Source organism: Carcharodon carcharias, chromosome 13 (genome assembly GCF_017639515.1).
Source record: "Carcharodon carcharias isolate sCarCar2 chromosome 13, sCarCar2.pri, whole genome shotgun sequence".
NCBI classification, from domain to species: Eukaryota; Metazoa; Chordata; class Chondrichthyes; order Lamniformes; family Lamnidae; genus Carcharodon; species Carcharodon carcharias.
The window spans coordinates 11,048,974-11,072,983 of NC_054479.1; the positions used below are offsets into that span (position 1 = coordinate 11,048,974).

The window sequence follows — 24,010 nt, forward strand, 5'->3', positions numbered from 1 at the left end:
CCACCACTTTATAAATTCTAATTGTGCAAGAAGTGGGTTGGTCATTTCCCATTAGCATTCCCTATTTCGATGATGTTTAACAGGTCAAGCCTGCACACAGCCCTTTGTGTTCGTGAGGTCTGGGTCAGACTCGTTGCACTTTCCCTTTCCTTCAGAAGTTGTAATGTAGGTGCTGACAGAACGTTCCGGTATCATAGACAGGAAGCCAATGTCCCAAGCCATCCATTTATCGTTTAATGAAAAAAAAACATAATTTATTCAACAACAATGAAAACAAAAATCAAAGATTGAAGAGATCCATTAGGGCAGTCAGTAATTGCCAACGCAGGAAGTGCTTATAGCAAGAACTTCCTGTCTGCATTTTTAATTCCTGAAGACTGTCCTTACCTCACATCAAACAGCCGTTGGACACAAATGGAATCGGATCCTGGGACGAGTGACCTCTGAACCATTATTATTCAGGTTTGATGGCCTTTTAAAGTGGTATTCCTGCCCCTGGTTACCTTCTGTTTGTTAGATGGGGTGATGTCTGCATAGCACATTGAATGTAATAAAATGTTTCAAGGTGCTTCAGTGGAATGTTAGCAAATGAAAAAAATGTCCTTTGGGTGCCATGACATCGTAACGGGAGCAATGGCCGACTGCTCTTTCCTAAATTGAAAGCAGCGATTTGCCGAAGACTTTGATGGCAAGTCTGTTATAAACTCAATTAAAGTGACCTGATCTAGCGAAGTCCAAAAATTGACAACTTGCTTTAGCAGGTCAGCAATGCTTTGGTTGTGTGAGGATCTTGGTGAACATCCATATTCCACTAACATTCCTGAGTGTGATTAACGATGTGATAATGACCAGATAATTATTTTGCGTGATGTTGATTGAGGGGGAGATATTGGCCAGGACACCAGGAAGAACTGGTGTAGAGATGAGGAGAAATTTTTTTCTCTCAGAGGGCTGTGTGACTTTGGAACTCTTTGCCTCAGAAGGTGGTGGAAGTGGGGTCACTGAATATTTTTAAGGCAGAGGTAGATAGATTGTTAGGCAAAGGAATCAAACATTATCAGGGATATATGGGAATGTGGAACTCGAAACACAAACAGATCAGCCATGATCTTATTGAATGGCCTACTTCTCCGATTTTGTATGTTCGTACGTTGAACTCCCATGCTCTTCATCGGAATAGTGCTGTGGCATCTTTTGCAACCACCTGAACAGGGAAATATAACCTCAGTTCAACACTTCAACTGAAAGGCAGCACCTCTGACTGTGCAGTGTGCCCCCAGTACTGCACTGGTTGCCAATCTTGGTTTTATGTTCTCAAGCCCTGGAATGGGACTTAACCCAGAGCCTTGAAATTCAGAAACAAGGATACTACCAACTGAGCCACAGCTGACAACTGGTGACGGTCAATGTGATTGAAGTCACGATAGAAAACCCGGTGTCTTAGAATTTCAGGTGTCCATGGAAGGCAAAACCAAAGGAATATAATTTTTGTTACTAGTATAATGATATTATTGACAGTGTGAGATTGGAGGGAGAACTTTGAACAGAAAGATATCTCTCCCTTGAACCTTTCTTCCCCCTTCAGTAAGCATAAATTATGGAGATAGCTGAAGCTATAGTGAGGTGCATGAACATAGTCACCCAGCTGGTTCACTAATGTGCTTTAGGGGAGGAAATCTGCCATCCTTACCTGGTCTGGCCCCCATCTAACTCCAGACCCACAGCAATGTGGTTGACTCTTAACTGCCCTCTGAAATGGCCTAGCAAGCCACTCAGTTCAAGGGCAATTAGGGATGGGCGACAAATGCTGGCCTTGCCAGTGACACCCACATCCCATCAAAGATTTTAAAAAATGGAATTGCCAACTCTGCCTGAATGTATTCCTGGAGGATTCACCATGTGACCTCCTGTCTCCTGTGAAGGATGGGTCTGGCCATGCTGCCGCAGAACGCGCCAAGTAGTTGGACCGTGCTGTATCACCTGACCCTCGTAGAAAAATTTATGCAGAGAAACACCTTTGACCACAAGTCCACGAGGCAGTGGTTGGCAGGTAATGTCTTAGAGGCCCTGCGGGAAAAGGAGAGGGTGGATCCTGTCGGATGGTTCCCTGAGCAGACTGTCAAAGTCATTTGGCAGAATGCCTCATCGCCAGAACTTTCCAACAAGCACCAAGATGTAGCTTGGCTGGTGATGAGCAAGGCCCTCCCCGTCAGATTCTTCCAACACGCCAGGAGTCTCACCCCCTCTGCAAGTTGCCCTCGAGATGGCTGTGGTGGGGACGAGACCGTTGTTCACCTCCTTGTGGATTGTGCCTTTGCAAAGAAGGTCTGGAGAGAGATGCAGTGGTTTCTGTCGAGGTTCATCCCAAGCAGTTCTGTGCTCTGTGCTCTACGGGCTGTTCCCAGGGACACACACTGAGACAAACATCAACTGCAGCTGGAGGATCATCAACTCGGTGAAAGATGTTCTTTGGTCTGCCTGAAACTTGTTGGTTTTCCAGCGCAAAAAGTTGTCCCCGAGCAAGTGTTGCAGACTGGCATATTCCAAAGTGCAGGACTACGTGCTGAGGGACGCACTAAAGCTTGGGGCAGCCACCACAAAGGCACAATGGGGAAAGGTCGCTGTCTAAGACCTTTCTGCCATAGTGCACTGAGGGACTGGGAATTGTATAGACTCCTCGGGCTGCACGGCTTACAATGAATGTATGCATTGAATACTAATTGTATTATAATTGTATTGAAGCACCTCAGAGTGCAACATGATGCATGTTGATAACTCCAATACCATTGCCTGTCTGTAATGACCATATTGAAATGATTGTAATGTTCATTGATTGTATTGAAGCACCTCGTGATCCATGTGTAAAAGTTGAATCTGATTGTACTTTTGTGATGGTGATTTTGAAATGTTTTAGAATGTTCTTCCAGATATTTTATGAATAAAGTATATTTTTCAAAAAAAAATCCTGCCTCCCCTCCACCTCCCCTGGTGTTGCTGGGTTGGTTGGTTGGTTTAGGCTTCAGTCAGGTGCTTCTAAGTAAGGTGACAGTCCATCATGCAGCGATTTAATTGATCTCGTCTGCACTACCTCCAATGGATTCTGACCCACCCCCTCCTCACACCCCTGCACGTTTTGGGGCCTGCAAGCGACAGGAGCTGGTATCTGAACAAGTACCTGCATGGGAAAGGGATTTGAAACAACACACCTGCATGCCACCTCACCTGGTATTCATTTTCATTCAAGTGGATGCTACCTATAGTCTCTTCAATACAGTAGCTCAGTTGGAACCGTCTTTGTCAGATAGCCAGAATGGATAAAAACACGTTTATAATCACAAAAGATTGAGGAGAATTCCACCCCTTCATTATCCACTGTCTTGTGGGCTTGTTCTTTGTTGAGCCTAAGGTATTAATTTTTTAAATATTAACTTTATATACACATAAAGATATGTAATATACGCCTATTTTTAGTGGCTTCAGTCCAAAATGAAATATTGTTTTTCCTGAGGGTTTTTTTTTAGCCAAGGTCAAAGGTCTGGACTTCCACAACTTGGCTCTGAAGCATTCTCTGTGTGACAGCCTGGCTGCTATCTCCTATTTTGCCCCTTCACACAGCCTAGTTTTGATTCTCCTCAGTTACGTTTGGGGAACAGTGGTTAGTCGCAAGTGCCCGAAATTTAACACTGGCACTTTCTGTCGGGCAGCCTTGACCCTTGCAGGCGAAATTATTAACCGGTTTGTTTTAAAAAAGACACCCGCTTCAGTGCACTGAACAATACCCAGAGTAGGGGCCAGTTAAGGGTAAATGCTCCGGCTTTTTAAAAGAGAATGTTAAAACAAATGACAGCAAGCTGTTTGGTTTAAGAGTTGTGAAGACAGGAAAGTCAACCCCTATCTCCACAAAGCCCCTATAAGCTACTCTAATCGCTTTCTAAACACTACCCGCACCTTGACTCTACCTCGCATAACTGGTCCCAGCACATCACACCCACTGTAAAGTTGAACACTAGTGATCTCAATGGCGAGATCACATACTGCTGCACGTGACTCCTTCCCTGAATCTTTAGCATAACAATTTGCAAGTCATGATACCCAAGGGGATTTACCAGACAATTTAATCCACTTGCCCTTTACTTTCAATTACAGTGTATACTCAAATACAAATATATTAATAAAAACTTTCATTTATTTAGTGCTTTCCACAACCACAGAACATTCCGAAGGGCCAGAGATGTATATTTGAAGGGTGGTCATTGTTGTAATGTAGGAAAAGCAGTAACCTATTTATGCACAGCAAGCTCCCACAAACAGCAATGGGATAATTGCCGGATTATCTGTTTTACTTTGTGGTATTGGTTGAGAGATAAGTATTGGCCAGGAGAATTCCTGTACTTTTCTTTGACATGGTGCCATGGGATCTTTCACATCCTGCTGCAAGGGATCTTGGTTTAGCATCTCAACTGAAAGACGGCACATCCAACAGTGCAGCACTCCTTCAGTATTGCTCTGCGATGGTCAGCCTGGATTTTGTGATCAAGCCTCTGGAGTGGGACCTGAACCTTAAGCTTCTGACTGAGAGAAAAGCATGTTACCCACTGAGCCATAGTGAAGAAACCTGTCAGTGAGCCTAGGAGAAGGTATTTTAATGTCTCTACCTCTGAGCCAGAAGCCCTGGGATCGAGATCCAGCCTGGGACTTGAAGGTCACGAAAGGTGGATTCATAACAGGGCCAAACAGGTTGGTTATCAACCTGCAAATCCTTCCAAAGCACCTATGGCACGCGGTAAGAGCAAGTGAGTTTCCTGGTCAGCAAGAACTGCATGGTAGCTGCAGTGAAACAGCCTCCCCATGTTAAAAGACTCCATACGCAGGCCCTTGTCATATGCTGTACTCCATACTTTGAGGGACTACCAGAGAGCGTGAACCTAGGGTTAGTGATGTCCTTTAGGCAAGGAGACTTGCCATCCTTATCCAGCCTGAGCCTTTATGTGACTGCTATCCCAAACCAGCATGGTTGACTTTTAACTGCCTCCATGAATTGGCCAAGCAAGGCACATAGTTGTATTATACCCCTAATGCTTTGAGAAGGCAGCTCACCACCACCACCTTCTAAGGGCAACAAGAGGTGGGCAATAAGTGCCCACATCTCAAGAATTACTCAGACTGAAGAGAAGCAACACTGGAAATTTGAGCAGTTGAATCACCCAACTCTTCCACTAGCTTGGCACCAAGGGTGGAGTTTTCATTTTGAAGCAGTGGTTCAGGCGGGCATTTCTCCAGCCCAAAGGGTGGGGCCTGTGCCATTGGCAAATTGCCAGCATGGAATCTGCTCCTGGTAGGCAAGATAACATCAGGGATATGGCTGTTACTTTATGAAATCCTGCAGCAGCTTTTAGGGCAGCTGTTTTTATCAGTATTGGATAGCGTTCAGGGATATTGTTGCAGACAGGGTAATTTTGACCAGGGCCCTAAGGTCCTCTGATGCAGGGGGATAGGTGCTGATTGGCTATGATCAGTATCACAGTTCTTTTATCCTACTGTGTGCAAATTGGCTGCCCTGTTTGTCACACTACAACAGGGACCACGCTTCTTTGGATGTAAAAATCTTTGGACTTCCTGAGGCTGTGAAAGGCGCTATACAAAGGCAGCATTTACATCTTTCATTATAACTTGAGCCTACTGACTTTCTAATGTGGAATCAACACACCTTTAATGACGCTGGAAAATCTAATGTGATGGAGCCCAGCACAGGAAAAGAGAAGATCCAAGAACAAGAGCTGTCCAGTTTACGTGACCACTGCAGACAGATGGATGTTCTCCCTCCCACCCACTTCCCTTTCATTCTCTCTTAAACAATGCACATTAACTATTCCTGTAATGGAATATGACAGAGAGGCTCAACCTTTCAGCTCCCAACGAACAGCTTAAAACTGCTGTCCATCCCCTAGATAATCAATCCAATTCTCTCACACTAACAAAAAATATTACATTTTAACAGTTTGCTGCAGGAAGCATTTTGTTTTACCAAGTTTGCACTGTGGAAAAATCCAGTTTAAAATGGGAAGTTAATGTAACAAATTAAAGCAAGGTTAAATGTTGTAAATGAGCCCTTGAGACATCTGGGGAAAGATTTCTTCTGTCCACAGCACATCAGCAATGTCGCAAAGACAATAGGATAATCTCTGACCTTTGGTATTTCTGGTAGAATCGTCGACATGTTTGGTGCCTGTGGGTATCTTGTTGCATGCAACTTGACTGCCAAGTTTAACAAGATATTAGTGATTGCACTTCTGAAATCAGTCATTTCCTCAGCTTGTGAAAGGTGGTCTATGTATGCAAATAGAGAGAGAGCAACACATGATGCACAAAATGGCCTCGTCCTGTACCAAGATTTTTTCAATTCCTTGATATAAAATGAACACTTTGCATTTTCACATTGGACATGTCCTGGTGCACTGCCTTTGAAAAGCACCAGAAAGTGTTTGCTATTGAGTGTGTGGTTTATATGGTTTCTCTATTTGTAAAGAAAGAAAAGGCTTGCATTTGGGGAGGTGATGGCTTAGTGCTAATGTCACTGGGCTAATATTCCAAACACCCGGGGTTAATGTTATGTGGACGTGGGTTCAAATCCCACCAAGGCAGCTGGTGGAATTTAAATTCAATGAATAAATCTGGAATTGAAAAACTAGTCTCAGTAATGGTGACCATGAAACTATCATTGATTGTTGTAAAAACCCATCTCATTCACTAATGTCTTTTAGGGAAGGAAATCTTCCATCCTTACCTGGTCTGACCTATATGTACCTCCAGACCCCACAGCAACGTGGTTGACTCTTAACTGCCCTCTGAAACAGCCTAGCAAGCTACTCAGTTCAAGGGCAATTAGGGATGGGCAACAAATGCTGGCCTTACCAATGATGCCCACATCCCACCAAGGAATAAAATAAAATTTATATTGTGCCTTTCATGACCTCAGACTGTCCTAAAGCCTTTACAGCCAAAGGTGTACTTTTGAAGTGTAGTCACTGTTGTAATGCAGGAAATGTGATAGCCAATTTGTGCACAGCAGGGTCCCACAAACATCAATGTTGCTGGGTAAAAATCCCTGGGAGCTCCCTCCCTAACAGCACTGTGGGTGTATCTACATCATATGGACTGCAACGGTTCAAGAAAGTGGCTCATCACCACCTTCTCAAGGGCAATTAGGGATGTGGCCTAGCAAGCAACACTCGCATCCCATGAAAGAATTAAAAAAAATGACCAGATAGTGTGTTTTAGTAATGTTATTAGGGGCATAAGTATTAGCTAAGACACTGGGGATAACTCTCCCAATCCTTTTTGAATAGTGATCTGGGATCTTTTATAGATCCCTGGGTGAGCAGAGGGTGCCTTGGTTTAATGTTGCATCCAAAAGATGGTACCTCTGGCAGTGCAGCACTCCTACAGTACTGCACTTGAGCTATCAGTCTGAATTAGAAACTCAAGGGAAGAATTGTCCCCCCGTCGGTGGGGGTGAAGTGCAGGAGTGCCGGCCATTTTACATAGGCGGGCCAATGAGTGGACGGGGGGTGGGGAGGGGTGGGGGGGGAATGCCCTCAGCTGGGAGTGTGCTCTTTCGCACCTGTGTGTGAAAGAGCGCACTCATCTCCCTGAGACTTAGTGCAACCTCAGGGAGATTGGCGCCAAATTCATAAATGGCCAATGCACAAAATTAAAATTTCCCTGACATGTCCCCTCATGTGAGTTGGGACATGTCCAGCACTTTCATTCAAACTTATATTAAATTTTTAAAAAACCTATATGAAACCTCATCCCGCCCGTGGATGAGGGTTCATGCTTTTTCTGAAGCCCGCCAAGGCTCCTGGCCTGCTGGCCAACCTTAAGGTAGGACGAGCAGGTCCTTTAACAAGCTCAATTACTTTTTAAATGGCCTCAATAGGTAATTCGGCTGCACCCCCGACGACCTGAAAATTGAAATGAGGCGGGATGATGTTGGGAGTTCTGTCCGATGTCCCACCTGCACCATTTTACACAGGCCCCTCACCCCCGCCCCCACTCACCGACCTCAATATCCTGGCCTAAGCGCATGACTTTGAACCCATAACTCAAAGGCAAGATGTGATGCCATTGACTGTCACATTCTTTCTTTTGTTCTCTCTATCCTTTAAATTGGTCTTAACTTGACTAATACCATTCTTAAAACATGCCTTGTAACTGCTGACCACCAATGATTAGGACAGACATTGATTGCCCCTCATTGTAGTCTGATCCAGCAAAGGATTATGGGTTGTGTTGATGAATGCTTGTAGAGACCAAAGGATCGCACAATGATACAGCACAGAAGGAGGCCATTCTGTCCATCATGCCTGTGCTGGCTCTTTGAAAAATTTGTCCAATTAGTCTCACTCCCTGCTCTTCCCCTATAATGTGCTGCAAATGTTTCCATTTCTTATACATATCCAATTCCCTTTTGAAAATTCCTGTTGAATCTGCTTCCACTGCCCTTTCAGGCAGCGCATTCCAGACAATAACAGCTCGCCACAGAATGAAAATTCTCTTCATCTCATTTTTTTTCGTCCAATTACCCCTGGTTACCAACCTTCCTGCCAGTGGAAACTGGTGTCCTTGTTTTTTTTTTAATTCGTTCATGGGAGGTGGCTATTGCTGGCCAGGCCAGCATTTATTACCCATCTCTAATTGCCCTGGAGAAAGTGATGGTGAGCCTTGAACTGCTGCAGTCCACATGGTGTAGGTACACCCACAGTACTGTTCGGGATGCAGCTCCAGGATTTTGACCCAGCGACGGTGAACGAACGGCGATATAGTTCCAAGTCAGGATGGTGTGTGGCTTAGAGGGGAACTTGCAGGGGGTGGTGTTCTCATGCACTTGCTGCCCTTGTCTCTCTAGATGATAGTGGTCGTGTGTTTGAAAGGTGCTGTCGAAGGAGCCTTGGTGAGTTTCTGCAGTGTATCTTGTAGGTGGTACATACTGCTGCTACTGTGTGCCAGTGGTGGAGAGAGTGAATGTTTGTGGATGTGGTGCCAATCAAACGGGCTACTTTATCCTGGATGGTGTCGAGCTTCTCAAGTGTTGTTGGAGCTACCCTCATCCAGGCAAGTGGGGAGTATTCCACCACACTCCTGACTGGTGCCTTGTAGATAGTGGACAGGCTTTGAGGAGTCAGGAGGTGAGGTACTTACCACAGAACTATTTGCTCTGCCAAAACCTCTCATAATTTTGAAAACCTCTATTAAATTTCCCCTCAACCTTCTCTGGTTTAAGGAGGACAGACCCGGCTCCTGCAGTCTCTCCACATAACTGAAATTCCTCATCCTCGGTGCCACTCTAGTAAATCTCCTCTGCACCCTCTCTTTGACATCCTTCCTGAAATGTGGTGCCCAGCATTAGACACAATACTCCAGCTGAGGCCTAGCCTTGGCATTATAAAGGTTTAGCATAGTTTCTTTGCCTTTCTACTCAGCGTTTCTATTAATAATGCCAGGAATACCACATTCCTTTTTGACAGCTTTCCCAACTAGCCTTACCACCTTCAAGGGTTTGTGTATGTGCACCCCTCGGACTCTCAGTTCCTGGAACCTTTTTTATATTATGCCATTTAGTTCATTTCATGCTCCTAATCGTTCCTTCCAAAATGCATAAGAGGAAGAAGTGAAGGTGAAATGAGAAAATTTAAAAAAAAATCCAAATGAACTGAATGAGGGAAATGAACCATATACTTCATTGAGTCTCCAAAAATCTCCCCAAAGCATTCCTTGCACCATTGAAAAATTAATATGCCTCAAAGGTATTGCCAGGAACCCTAGGTGATGGCCCATGTACTTTTGGGGGAAAAAATGTTATATTTTATGTGAGGTGATGGTCCTGTAAGAACTGAGATCTTAAGAGCTTAAGATTGGAGCTCTGGTACAAAAGAAACAGCTGGGTTCCAGTAAATGATCATGTTCCCAGGTTCCTGGGTAGTTGAGCAATAGAACATAATGGTCAGCAAAGTTAATTATAGGAATGAGAAGGTTCCTAGGGATGGTTCTTTAGTTCTAGCAGTTTTTAATTTAGAGGTTAGAACAAGCTGTGTTGAAGGAAATGCCTCTTTCAGCAGAATTCAGTTGAAATTCTGGGTGTTAGCTAAAAGAGTTAAAACGCTTTTTAACTGAAAGACTCTATTGACAGTGAGTTGAACTTCTGGTATAGTCAAGCTGTAGAGAGAAAAAGACAGAGTTTTAGACACAAAACTCCATAGTTAGAGAATATTAGAACCAGGAGAGTTCTGGCCCGAGGCGGCTTTGCTTAAGATGTCAACAATGCCTTTGCTGAACAGGGAGTTTGTGACCTTACCGACGGTTGGAGGAGATTTGAAGAGACAACCTCGCCAGAAGAAAACAGAAAGCCCAAGAAATCTCAACCCATGAATGAATCATTGACACTGTACCTAGACCAAGTGGTTAATCTTCCAATTAGTGATAAGTATCTGGCTTGAGGGTTTTGCAGTTTAAGTCTAATAGGTGTAGAAGGAAAGTGGAGTAAACACCTTTTGATTTGCAGTATAAGTAATTGTGTTTATTATATTTTTATTATCTTTAATATTTAAGATTGAGTCTGTAATTATTATAGTTCATGTTCTTTGATTTTTATGTGGTAAAATTGCTTTGTTTAAACTGTGAACCCTGTGGTTTCATTGTTTTGGTGAATATCTGGGTTTTCAGACTCCAAAAAAAACTAAAAATGTTACTGGTCCTCTCCCGAGACTATAACACCTACAATCTTTCACTATCTCTGCACTCCTTCCATTCTGGCCTCTTGCATGTCCCCAATTTCCTTTGAACATAAGAATGTAAGGACATTAGAGATAGGATCATGAAGAGACCCCACAGCCCCTCAAGCTTGCTCTGCCATTCAGTAAGATCAGGGCTAATCATCCACCTCAATTCCACTTTCCTGTCCTCCTCACATATCTCTTGTTTCCCAGAGAGATCAAAAATCTATCTCGGTCTTGAATATATTCAGTGATGCAGCATCTACCGCTCTCTCTGAGGTAGAGAATTCCAAAGGTTCACAACCCTTTGGGAGAAGAAACTTTTCCTCATCTCAGTTGGTAATGATTGACCCCTTATCCTGAGACCATGCACCCCCACCGCCCCCCCCCACCACCCCCCAACCACCAAACTCCATACCTTCAGCCGCTTAAGTGCTAAGCTCTGCAATACCCTTCATAAACCCCATCCCCTCCCTACCTTTTGTCCCTCCTTGAAGGTGCTCCTTGAGACCTAACATTTTGACTGAGTTTATGGCCACCTGTTCTGATATTTCTTCTGTGGTTCAGTGTCAAACTTCCACTTGGGAACATTCCTGTGAAGAGCCTCGGGATGTTTTAACCTCAATGAAGCCACTATATCAGTGCAAGTCAAGCACTTCAGTGGAAGAGTGTCCCTTTAAAGCAACATCTGTTCAAAAGCTCAAAAGAAAAGCTTTTTAAAACCTCTGCTTCGAAAGCTGAATTATTTCTGCTTTCTTTCTTTATTTCTTCTGAGGAAGAAATCTACCTCTGCAGAGACTATTTGTTCTGACAGGCTGGCAGATCTCCCACTCCCTCTCAATGTACAGAAATGTCCCTCCAAGTGCAACCAAATAAGAGACCCTGTTGAAAAAATAGTTAGGCAACTGTCACCGGGAGACTCCTCAACACAAAGATCAGATTGAGCTCGACTTGGAAGGGGGATCAGATAGGCGATCATTCTTCTCAATTTCCATTTGTGGCTCTGTTCGGTTTCCATCACTTTCTGTCAGCGAAGCTTGTCAGGGGAAAATGTCCCCAGACTTCAGGTTATCTTATCGCTCTCATCCTTCCACCGCCCCCTCCCCTTTATGCTTCCTGTTCATTACCTTGATGTCAAAACAGCAAAGGGACTTGAGAGCGAAAGAGAGAGAGAGAGACCAAATAAATTACAAAAAAAAAATCTGCGTAAGACCCAGAAGTTAAACAGAGACAATTTGTCTTCCTCTTGTTGTCAGAAGCTGTGAAAATGAATAACGACCCATCCATTAGGGAGGATCCTTGGAGTTCCAGCTGGTCCTTGGACTGGGAGTAGGCCCAGGCTTCACATTCAGTTTTGTAAAATTGAACGCTGAACTCCCACAAGCCCGAACATGCTGAAATCCCAGAGAGACACCTTCAAAAAAAGACAAACTCATGACATCCAGTACTAAAATGTAGTGCTAAGGGTTTTAGTTACTCCCCAGTCTGTTGTGTCAGGGCCTATTTCCTTAAAGGGGCCTCATTGAACTGGTTTTCCTGGTTTGTACTGGAAACCTATGCCACAGATAGCACTTAAGTGATGAATCCTGCACGCCACAGCTAATTCATTATTTTTAAACTATGGTTTTATTGATAAAAGTGAAAAGCTTCTAAATCCAATCATCAAAGTTTGCTTTGATTTGATATCTGCTTAGCGCAGCCTGCTGTGCACACTCTCCTCCAGTGGATCAACTGGTGATGTCGCAGGATTACCTTCCCCTTTTTTGAGTCATATCTTTTGTAGGGAGGATAGAGAAACTGGCAGTAGTCAGCTGAGATCTACAACTGAGACCAAACTGCATAACTCTCAGTCAAGCGTAGGCCCAGCATTAGTCTCACCTCTACTAGGAGTAGGACTTGCATTTATATAGCACCTTTCATGACCTCAGAATGTCCCACAATGTTTTACAGAATTTGAAGTACTTTTAAAGTGAGGTTATTGTTGTAATGTAAGGAACATAGCAGCAAATTTGCACACAGCAAGCTCCCACAAACAGCAATATGAGAATCACCAGATGATCTGGTTTAGTGATGTCAGTTGAGGAAATTAATTGGCCAGGGCACTGGGGAGAAAATCCCTGCACTTCTTCAAAATAGTACCATGAAATCTTTTTCATCTACCTGAGAGAGCAGACAGTACCTCGGCTTAATATCTCACCCCAAAGACAGCACCTCTGACAATGCAGCATTCTCTCAGTACTGCACTGGGAGACTCAGCCTGGATTATGCGCTCAAGTCTCTGGAGTGGAACTTGAACCTTATATGTTCCAACTCAAGAAACAACAGAATTCCACATTTTAACCACTCTTGGGGCAAAGAAATTTCTCCTGAGTTCCCTATTGGTTTGATCGGTGACGATTATGGCCCTTTGTGCTGGTCTCACCCACATCTTCTCTAAATCTTTTAATAACCTTGAGGACCTCTATCAAGTCACCCCTCAGTTTTCTCTTTTATAGAGAAAAGAGTCCCAGCTTCTTCACCCACTTCTGGTAGGTTTAACCTGTCAGTTCTGGTATCATTCATAGTGATTCCTTTCTGCACCTCCTCTAGTAATTCTGTACCCTTTTTATAATATGGAGACCAGAACTGTTCACACAGTGCTCCAAGTGTGGTCCAACCAAGGGTGGGATTTTCCAGCCTGGACACCGGCAGCCATTGCCGTGGGTCAGATGGGAAAATTTTGACATCTGCTAAAAGTCAGCAGCTCTCCGGATTTTCCTGCCTCGCCCACGATGATACCTGCCAATATCAGATTCTGAAAATCCTGCCCCAAAGTCCTTTGAAGTTCAACATAACCTCTTTGCTTTTCAATCCCTGTAGAAATAAACCTCAGTGTTTTGTTTGTTTTTTTAAAGGTCTTATTAACATGCATTGCTCCTTTTAGTGATTTGTGTACCTGTGTCCCCAGTTCCCTCTGCCCCTTTGCCTTATTTAGACTCCCCTGTTCCAGGAAGTAGGTGGCTTGCTTATTGATCGCCCTTGCTTTGTGTGTTAGCTGTGGCTCCATGGGTAGTGCTCTTGCCTCTGATTGGATTACAAGGTTGTGGATTCAAGTCCCACTCCAGGGCACAAGAATCAAGGCTGATGCTTCAGTGCAGCAGTGAGGGAGTGCTGTCCTGTCAGAGGTGTGTCTTTCAGACGAGGTGTTAAACTGAGGTCCCTAGCAGGTGGATGTTAAAGTTGCCATGGCATTACTTTGAAGAAGGGTAGTGGCTATCCAAGCTGAGGGACTACTTTTAACTCTTGACCTGTTCTTTGTGATGTTGACTGAGAGATAAATATTGGCTTGGACATCAGGGAGAAGCCCCCCCTCTGCTCTTCTTCAAAAAAGTCCCATCAGATTTTTTATATCTGCCTGAACAGGCAGGTGGGGCTTTGGTTTAATGTCTCACCTGAAAAACAGCACCTTTGACAGTGCAGCACCCGCTTCGTACTGCACTGGAGTGTCAGCCTTGATCTTTTTGCCCAACCCTGAAGTAGATCGCGAACCAAGAACTTTGTGACTCGGGCACATGAGCGCTACCAACTGAGCCACAGGTAACACATGGGTGAGCTGGTTTTTAAAAGTTTTCAAGCTCATTTGTGTTTATGAGACTTGATCAGAATCCAAAAAAATGTTTGGATTAGGAGACGTGGGGACTTCTGCTAAACATTTTTTAAAAAATGACATGATCTAATTTTTTGCAGAACCGTTTGTTAAATTATAGTTGATCTGTGAAGGTAAACAGTAAAACTAAAAAAAATACTTAAGTTAACTTGAAAGCACAGATTACACAGACTGACAGAACTGCTGCTGCCAAAAGGCGCTTAGTTCAGTCACCACAAAATTACAGAGAAAGAGACAGAGTGAGGAAATGGAAATAGAGAAAAAGTGAGCATTGCACAAAACAAACAAATTTAGTTATTAGATACAGATGGCGAGATGGTTCCTGGAACTCACTGTCACAGGGAATAGCTGAGGAAAATAACTTACAGTTGTTTAAGGGGAAGTTAGTTAAGCAAATGTGGGAGAAAGGAACAGAAGGATATGTCGGTAGGATGAGCAGAAGAAGGTTGGGGAGAGGCTTGTGTGAGGAATAAAGCAAGTGTCCTGTTTCTGTGCTGTTAAATTCTACGTAATGGGAGCTTTGCACTCTCCGCATTCCTTAACAACAGTCGTTGCAGCTTCCTGGTTTGGTTTTGTAAACTGGTTAATGATGCATAAAGGAAAATAATGAAGGAAATATTCCCAGGAGTGGGTGTGGTTTCATAATTCAGACAAGGCTTCCATCACAGGTGGAGCTGTTTTGCATATTCCATTATTCTCAGCCAACACAAGTTGAGGCAATGGATCCGTGTATTAAATAAAGCACTGCGCTTACATTTTGAATTGAAACCAAGCATATTTTAACAAGTGGTTTTGGTAACCTAAAGAAAATTACAGTTGTGTGGCCTCAGGTGGATGTTAAGGATGCCATGACACTATTTTGATGAAGAACAGGGGAGTCCTCCCCCAGTGTCCTGGTCAATATTTATCCCTCAACTAACATCACTAAAACAGGCTATCTGGTCATTATCACATTGCTGTTTGTGGGGAGTTTTCCATGGGGCAGTAGTTAGTTGTTGAGTGTTGCAAGGTGAGGAAATTATGTGCTGGATTGTGTGTGCATCAGGGAATGTTTATGGCAAATTTACATCAACAGATTAACTGTGTGGGATAGAGATAGTATCATAGGGTAGGTTGAATGGTCTTCCCTAATTCCACACTTTTTTATGTTCTAACCAGCATGGTAAAACAAGGCGGACAACATCTGGAATTAGCTGGGTGGGGGTGTGGTTACTTGATGCAGTCGGTGATCAGTCTGCACTCACAGATATAGGGCGCAATTCTACAACTCCTCCCTCCGGCAGGATTTCCTGGTTCTGCCAAAGTCAATGGACTTTTGAATGGCTCGCCGCATTTTACTGCCTCGCGCCTACCCCAACAGGGCCATAAAATTCCACCCATAGTTTCGAAACAAACCCTCACAACAACAATAAATAATAATATTAAAACAAAGCCACAACAGATTAACTGTGTGGGATAGAGATAGGGAACCGACCCCTACAACAATAAACTACTTGCATTTCCATGTGGTCCTAAAACTGTAAAACTTCCCAAGACGCTTGACAATAATGGATACTGGGCTGCTCAGGAAGATATTAGATGATGTAAAGCTGAGTCAAAGAGATCGTTTTTAAGGAGTGTCTTAACAAAGGAGAGAGACAGGTAGGGAGGTGAAAAAGTTTAGCGAGGAAATTCCAGAGCTTGGGGCCTAAACAGTAGAGGGGACATTCACCAATGGTACAATGATTAAAATTGGGGATGCGGAAGAGGCCAGAGTTGAAGGAACACTGGCATCTCGACGGCTTGTAGGGCTGGAGGAGGTTACAGAGATAAGGTGAGGATGAGGCCTTGGAGGGCTGCCCTGCGGTTGATAGTAGCGCACAAGAACATGTGGGGCTGGGGGGGTGGTGGTGGGAGACGGAAGCGGCCACACATTAGTGACACCTTGTATAAAGTGACCATTCTCCTGCAGCTGAGACAGTTCAGGTGCAGCCACATTGATATGACTGGAGTCAGGCCTCTAGCTTCTCTGCCCACTCAAGCAACACAGAGGCATCAAAGTGCCACCAAGTGCTCCAGAGCTCCTTGGGCACTGACTGAAAACTAATGAGTGTTTTATGGACTACAGAACAGTTGGATGTCTACGCACATTGTACAATCTCCCTACCAAAACTGGCCGTGGAGCAGTCACTGCTGGAGGTGCTCACAGCCCCTTGCAATTCCATCATCCTGGCTTGGACCAGTCTGCCCCATGGTTCAAGCTAACATGCTGAAAAGACGGGGGCCAGCCTCACCTTAAAGGTGTCAAGAGCACATAGAGAATGATGGAACTCCGTGGTGCCTGCCCACTACATTCCGGCAGCAATAACCAGCACTGCCAAGATGCAGGCATCAGTAATGTGTCCAGGGAGTGTGAGGCTGGACCATCACTTTGGTCTGAAGGCTGCACAGACACAGGGAAGAGGCCCTGAACTGAGACACCTGCCTTTATCTTGTGCAGAATGGTTTCACAAATGAATGACACAAACACTGCTCATCAGAACAAGCAGCTGTAGGCAGGGAGACACTCTCGGGAGTTTATTGACAATAGTGAACAGTATGTACAAGTGATCAGTCATGCTCAGGCTTTGCAATTACATCTTCTTAACTCTCCTAACCCTGCCGCCACATTTTGGTGCTCCCGGACATCCACAGCAGAGTTGGAGACAGTCTGCTGACTGCTACGCCCTGTCTGTGATGACCAGGCATCCTGTGGAGGGCTGAGACCTGGTGGGCCCCAGCCTGCTTTCAGGGTCCTGCTGTGTGGCAGTGGCACCCTCCTCGGCCTGTGGAGCTGGAGCTGCTGGGGTCACAGGAAGAGGGGATTCAGTTGGGCCTGGAGTCACCTGGATGGATGGCCTGGGGGTGGGGGGGGTGGGGGTGGGGTGGGGTGGGGGTGGGGGGGGGGGGCGGGTGGGTGGTGGGGGTAGTTGGGGGGGAGCGGGGGGGTACAACTGCTGGTCCTCCTCCCTCTGGGTGCCTGAGGGCCCCTGGCTGGACCCTTGAGGAGAAGCGGTAGCTGGAGTGAGATCGAGTTGCCCTGCACCCTTCCTGTGTTGACACTGTTGGAGGCCAACTATGGCATCAGCAATGGAGTTGAGCCCATGCAGCAGTGCAGGAGCGATGTCCTGGACCAAAGTCTCCATGGTGGCCACCATCTTGTCAGTGTGGACCTCGGTGCATTGCAATGCCAGCACTATCACCTCAGCCTGAAGTCAGACAGACTCCTCCATCGTGCCTTGCAATCTGAGGAGTGCAGCGGACATCCCTTCCTGATGTCTCGGAGCTTGCCTTTGTAGCTCCAGCAACTGTGACACGACCAAGTCCAGAGGCTCGTCATCTGACTCGGACTCAGCAACGTTCTGGCCTCCAGCAGTCCGCCGAGTGCCGGGGACCTGGTAAGTCCCTGCCCCCGCCTGCTGTGGATCAGACAGTGCGATGTGCTCACCAGATTGTGATCCCGAGGCTACTGTAAAGCTAGGTCCCACTGAAGTGTGTGTCTCTGCGCTGGTAGAGGGTGTGGGTGAGCGCTGTGACGGGACTTCAAGGAGGGTTCCTCCATTTTCATCTTCAGAGGTTTCTTTGGGGCTTGATTGGAGGCCCTGGGTCGTGGACTCTGTCAGTTGTTTGGCAGTTGTACCTGTGAAAGCAAGGGGAGATAATTAGTGCACGTCAGTGGCCTGTGAAAGAGGACACATCACTCACAGCATGGTTATCTGATGGATGTTGCACTGCTGGATCCTCACTTGGTAGAGCAGCGCCAACCTCACCGTCAGCACAGGAACAGTCCAGATCCTCACCGGTCAGCTGGATGGCTCTGTTTTCATGAGGGCCGTACTTTACCTGAGCTACGAGCGCTCAGATGCTGATAATGGAAAAGGTAGAAAATGATTTCCAATTCCTGGCATGACTTCCCTAAAAATGTATCAGTGAGCATCACACAATTGGCACCAGTTTTGGAAGGAGTGACTATCTTGTATAAATGGACACTTTCTAATGAACAAGATGACTCCCAGTGCAGTTTAACCACTTGTTCAGCTGTTAACTAATGTAGGACCAGGAACAGGTCATCCAGCCCTTTGAGTCTGTTCCACCATTCAATTAGATCATGGCTGATCACCTCAGATCCATTTAGCCACCTCAATATCCCTAAATATTCCCTAAAAATATATTAAAAAGTAAATAAATAAAATTAAAAATGAATATTCTGAAGTATCCCTAAATATTCTCGCCTGACAAAAATCTATCAATCACAGTTTTGATGTTTCGGTTGACCCCCAACCTCAAAAGCTTTCTGAGGAGAGTTCCAGATTTCACTACCTTTTGTATAAAGAAATGCTTCCTGACATCACCCTTGAACAGCCTCGCTCTAATTCTAAGGTTAGGCCCCCTTTGTTCTGGACCGTCCCAAAGGAAATAGTTTTTTCTCTCTATATATTTGTGTATTTTTCTAGCTGCAAAGGATATTTAATGCTCAAAGGATTCATTTAAGCCTGGAATTAATTAATTGCCAGAAGTGTGAATTTATATTGTATTGTATTTGTTTGAGGTTGTTTCCTGGACCTGAATATACAGAATGTCTGTCACTATCAGAACTAGGGGCCCTGTATAATTGCCAAATAAGTTTGGGTTCAGAGCAGCAACAAGGGATAAGGAGCAGAGCCACAGCAGAAAACATTCCACTTCGGATTCTTTCATCCTTCCCAGTCAATTTTCCTGCATTTGCTGACTCAGGAATGGGAGACAAAAGCAGAAAATGCTGGAAAAACTCAGCAGGTCTGGCAGCATCTGTGGAGAGAGAAACTAAGTTAATGTTTCGAGTCCAAATGACTCTTCTTCAGGGCTAAAGAGAAGTAGGAATGTCATAGGATTTTATACTGTGTAAGGCGGGGGTGGTGGAGCAGGTAGAAGGAGATCAAGGGCAGGGGGTTGGGGGAATGTGCTTGCTGCTGGAGACATCCTCTGTGGGTGTCCAATCAGGGGAGCCCCCTCCGAGCCTGTGGGCTGAAATAATACCAGCAGCAGCGGGAAGTGGTCCTCAAGTGACTATTCATTGATTTAAGGGTCTCAGTAGAATGTCCATCTACTTTACTAGCCTAGTAAAATACCAGTGCAGGTGGCACAGTGCTGTCACCATGGCACCTGATATGACACCCTCCCTGCATGCCAGTTTACCTTTATGCCACTTTCAGCACCTTCTTTACCTCTATCATTAACACTCCCTTTGCCTTGTGTCCATGACATCTTTGTTATTCTCTCCTTGGCTGTCGTCTATCCCTGACCTTCTGTCTCGTTCCACCAGCTCCACCCCCTCTTAAACAGTACAAAATCCATCATCAGAACTGACGGACCCAGCATCGACTGAGGCACCGGAAACGGTGACAGCAATCTCAGCCCTGTTGACCCTGCAAAATCCTCCTTACTAACATCTGGGGGCTAGTGCCAAAATTAGGAGCTCTGTCTCACTGACTAGTCAAACAACAGCCTGACATAGTCCTCACGGAATCATATCTTACAGATAATGTCCTAGGCACCACCCTCACCATCCCTGGTATGTCTTGTTACACCGGCAGGACAGATGTAGCAGAGATGGCAGCCCAGTGGTATACAGCTGTGAAGGAGTTGCCCTGGGAGTCCTCAACATCAACTCTGGACCCTATGAAGTCTCATGACATCACGTCAAACATAGACAAGGAAACCGCCTGCTGATTGCCACATACCGCCCCTCCCTCAGCTGATGAGCCAGTCCTCCTCCATGTTGAATCCACTTGGAGGAAGCGCTGAGGGTGGCGAGGGTGCAGAATGTGCCCTGAGTGGGGTACATTCAATGTCCAGCACCAAGAGTGGCTCAGTAGCACCACTACTGACTGGTCTGGCCAAGCCCTAAGTGACATAGCTGCTAGACTGGGTCTGCGGCAGGTGGTGAGGGAACCAACAAGAAGGAAAAACATACTTGACCTCATCCTCACCAAACTCCCCGCTGCAGATGCATCTGTCCATGACAGTATCGGTAGGAATGACCATCACACAGTCATTGTGAAGACGAAGTCCCGGCTTCATATTGAAGATACCCTCCATCGTGTTGTGTGACACTACCGCCATACTAAATGGGATAGATTTCAAACAGACCTACCAACTCAAGACTGAGCATCCATGAAACACTGTGAGCCATCAGCAGCAGCAGAATTGTACTCAAACACAATCTGTAACCTCATGGCCCAGCATATCCCCCACTCTACCATTACCATCAAACCAGGGGATCAACCTTGGTTCAATGAAGAGTACAAGGAGGGCATGCCAGGAGCAGCACCAGGCATATCCAAAAATGAGGTGTCAACCTGGTGAAGCTATAACACAGGACTACTTGCATGCCAAACAGCATAAGCAGCAATTGATAGACAGAGCTAAGCGAACCCACACCCAACAGATCAGATCTCAGCTCTGCAGTCCTGCCACATCCAGTTGTGAATGGTGGTGGACAATTAAACAACTTATTGGAGGAGGAGGCTCCACAAATATCCCCATCCTCAATGGTGGAGGAGACCAGCACATCAGTGCACAAGATAAAGCTGAAGCATTTGCTACAATCATCAGCCAGAAGTGCCGAGTGTATGATCCATCTGAGCCTCCTCCGCAGGTCCCCAGCATCACAGATGCCAGTCTTCAGCCAAATCAATTCACTCCATGTGATATCAAGAAACAGCTGAAGGCACTAGCTAGTGGAAAGGCTATGGGCCCTGACAATATTCCAGCAATAGTACTGAAGACTTGTGCTTCAAAGCTTGCCACGGCCCCTAGCCAAGCTGTTCCAGTACAGCTACAACCCTGGCATCTACCCAGCTATGTGGAAAATTGCCTTGGGATGTCCTGTACACATAAAGCAGGACAAATCCAAACTGGCTAATTACTGATCCATCAGTTTGTTCTCCATCATCAGTAAAGTGATGGAAGGGGACATCAACAGTGCTATCAAGTGGCTCACTGATGCCCAGTTTGGGTTCTGCCAGAGCCACTCAGCTCCTGATCTCGTTACAACCTTGGTTCAAACAAAAGAGCTGAGCTCCCGAAATGAGGTGAGAGCGATTGCCCTTGATATCAAGGCAGCATTTGACCAAGTATGGCATCAAGGAGCCCTAACAAAACTGGAGTCAGTGGGAATCGGGGAGAAAACTCTCCGCTGGTTGGAGTCATGCCTAGCACAAAGGAAGATGGTTGTGGTTGTTGGAGGTCAGTCATCTCAGCTCCAGGACATCACTGCAGGAGTTCCTCAGGGTAGTGCCCTCAGCCCAACCATCTTCAGCTGCTTCATCAATGATCTTCCTTCCATCATAAGGTCAGAAATGGGGATGATTGCACAATGTTCATCACCATCCACGATTCCTCAGATACTGAAGCAGTCCATGTCCAAATGCAATAGGGCTTGGACAATACCCAGGCTTGGACTGACAAGTGGCAAGTAACATTTGCACCACACAAGTGTCAGGCAATGACCATCTCCAATAAGAGAGAATCCAAACATCGCCACTTAATGTTCAATGGCATTACCATCACTGAATCACCCGCTATTAACATCCTGGGGGTTACCATTGACCAGAAACTGAACTGGCCTAGCCATATAAATACTATGGCCACAAGAGCAGGTCAGAGGCTAGGAATTGTGTAATGAGTAACTCAGCTCCTGACTCCCCAAAGCCTGTCTACCATCTATAAGGCACACGCCAGGAGTGAGATGGAATACTCCCCACTTGCCTGGATGAGTGCAGCTCCCACAACACTCAAGAAGCTTGACACAGCACAGGACAAAGCAGCCGCTTGATTGGCACCACATCCAGAAACATTCACTCCCTCCACCACTGATGCACAATAGCAGCAGTGTGTACAATCTACAAGATGCACTGCAGGAATTCATCAAGGCTCCTTCGACAGCACCTTTCAAACCTACGACCACTACCTAGAAGGACAAGGGCAGCAGATAGATGGGAACACCACCACCTGAAAGTTCCCTTCCAAGTCACTCACCATCCTGACTTGAAAATATATTGCCGTTCCTTCACTGTCGCTGAGTCAAAATCCTGGAACTCCCATCCTAACAGCTCTGTGTGTGTACCTACACCACATGGACTGCAGCGGTTCAAGAAGGCAGCTCACCACCACCTTCTCAAGGGCAGTTGGTAATGGGCAATAAATGCTGGCCCAGCCAGCGAAGCCCACATACCATGAATGAGTCAAAAAAACATTCTAATTCTCTTTAGCTCTGAAGAAGAGTCATATAGACTCAAAACATTAACTCTGTTTCTCTCTCCACAGATGCTGCCAGTTCTGCTGAGTTTTTCCAGCATTTTTGGTTTTTATTTCAGTTTTCCAGCATCTGCAGTATTTTGCTTTGATCAGGAATGGGAGATCTGACCCAAGAGTAGAGATGGAGAAGCGAAACTCAATGAGGGACAAAAAAATAAATTTCCATCCCAAAAGACTAACGCTGAGAAACCACAGCATGTTAAACTGGGAACTTATTTCTGTATAAGCCCATTTTCTGATGTCAATAAAAGCAATGACCAAAAGATTAGGCCTGACAGACTAACTCCTGTAAACCCAAGCGATTCAATTGTTGCAACAGTCAATCGAGTTTAATTTGATTAGAGACCTGCTCCAGGCCTTGAGCAGAAAAATGAAGGTACTGAGGGAGTACTGCACTGTCGCAGGTGCTCTCTTTCGGATGAGAAGTTAACTGAGGCCCCACCTGTCTGATTGGATGGATATAAAAGGTCCCATGACACTATTTCGAAGAAGAGCGAGGGAGTTATCCCTGATGTCCTGGGTTATGTTTATCCTCCAATTAACATCACAATAAACAGATTATTTTAGTGCTTATCACATTGAGGTTTATGAGAGTTTGCTGGATGAAAATTGGCTATTGCCTTTCCTACATTACAACAGTGAGCACACTTCAAAAAGTACTTAACTGGCTGTAAAGATGCGGTCATGAAAAGTGCTATATAAATGCAAAGCTTTCTTTCTTTTTCCTTTTGATTCTATTAGCAACAAAATCATGTCACCCCTGAAGGGCTTGGCACTGAGCCCAATATCCTACGGCCCCATTCAGATTTCATAAGACCTTTGAAATCCAATCTTTAGATTTTTTAAAAAATTTACCATCCCAAGTGTTGCAGTGCCTAAAGACAGAATGAGGAATCAAGAATGCCTGATGGGAGATGTCATCTCACAAGCATACAACCGTTGTAGAATATTTCATAGGTATACATGTTGTGTTTTTGATTTTTCCCTTTTTTGTGAAGCACCCAGTGCTCCCATTGATTAGAAGAAACTCAGTTCTTAAGACAGACCCCCGAGTTGCTTCTGTCACTAGGATATGGGTAATACAATATTTCGCTTCCCACTCTGCCATGAGAGCATTATGCCTACCATACAGTGTGCGACTGGAGTCTCTGGCTCCTTTCGCTGGAGAACATTAGTGGGTTTTTGGTGTTCAGCTATATTTTGCTATATTTATCCAATTCACCCTCGTATCTTGGTTAGGAGTGGGAGTTGAACTCTTAATCTCTCAATTCCTGTC

At 45.2% G+C, this 24,010-nt stretch overlaps 1 long non-coding RNA gene across 1 annotated transcript in view; it reads left to right on the forward strand.

Annotated features, from left to right (window-relative positions):
* The first annotated feature begins 393 nt into the window (after positions 1-393).
* The window catches only part of LOC121286412, a 160,787-nt gene continuing 137,170 nt past the window's right edge, over positions 394-24,010 (forward strand). Inside the window, exon 1 of the long non-coding RNA XR_005944932.1 lies at positions 394-462. This is a non-coding gene — a long non-coding RNA (uncharacterized LOC121286412). The remainder of the gene's footprint in view (positions 463-24,010) is intronic.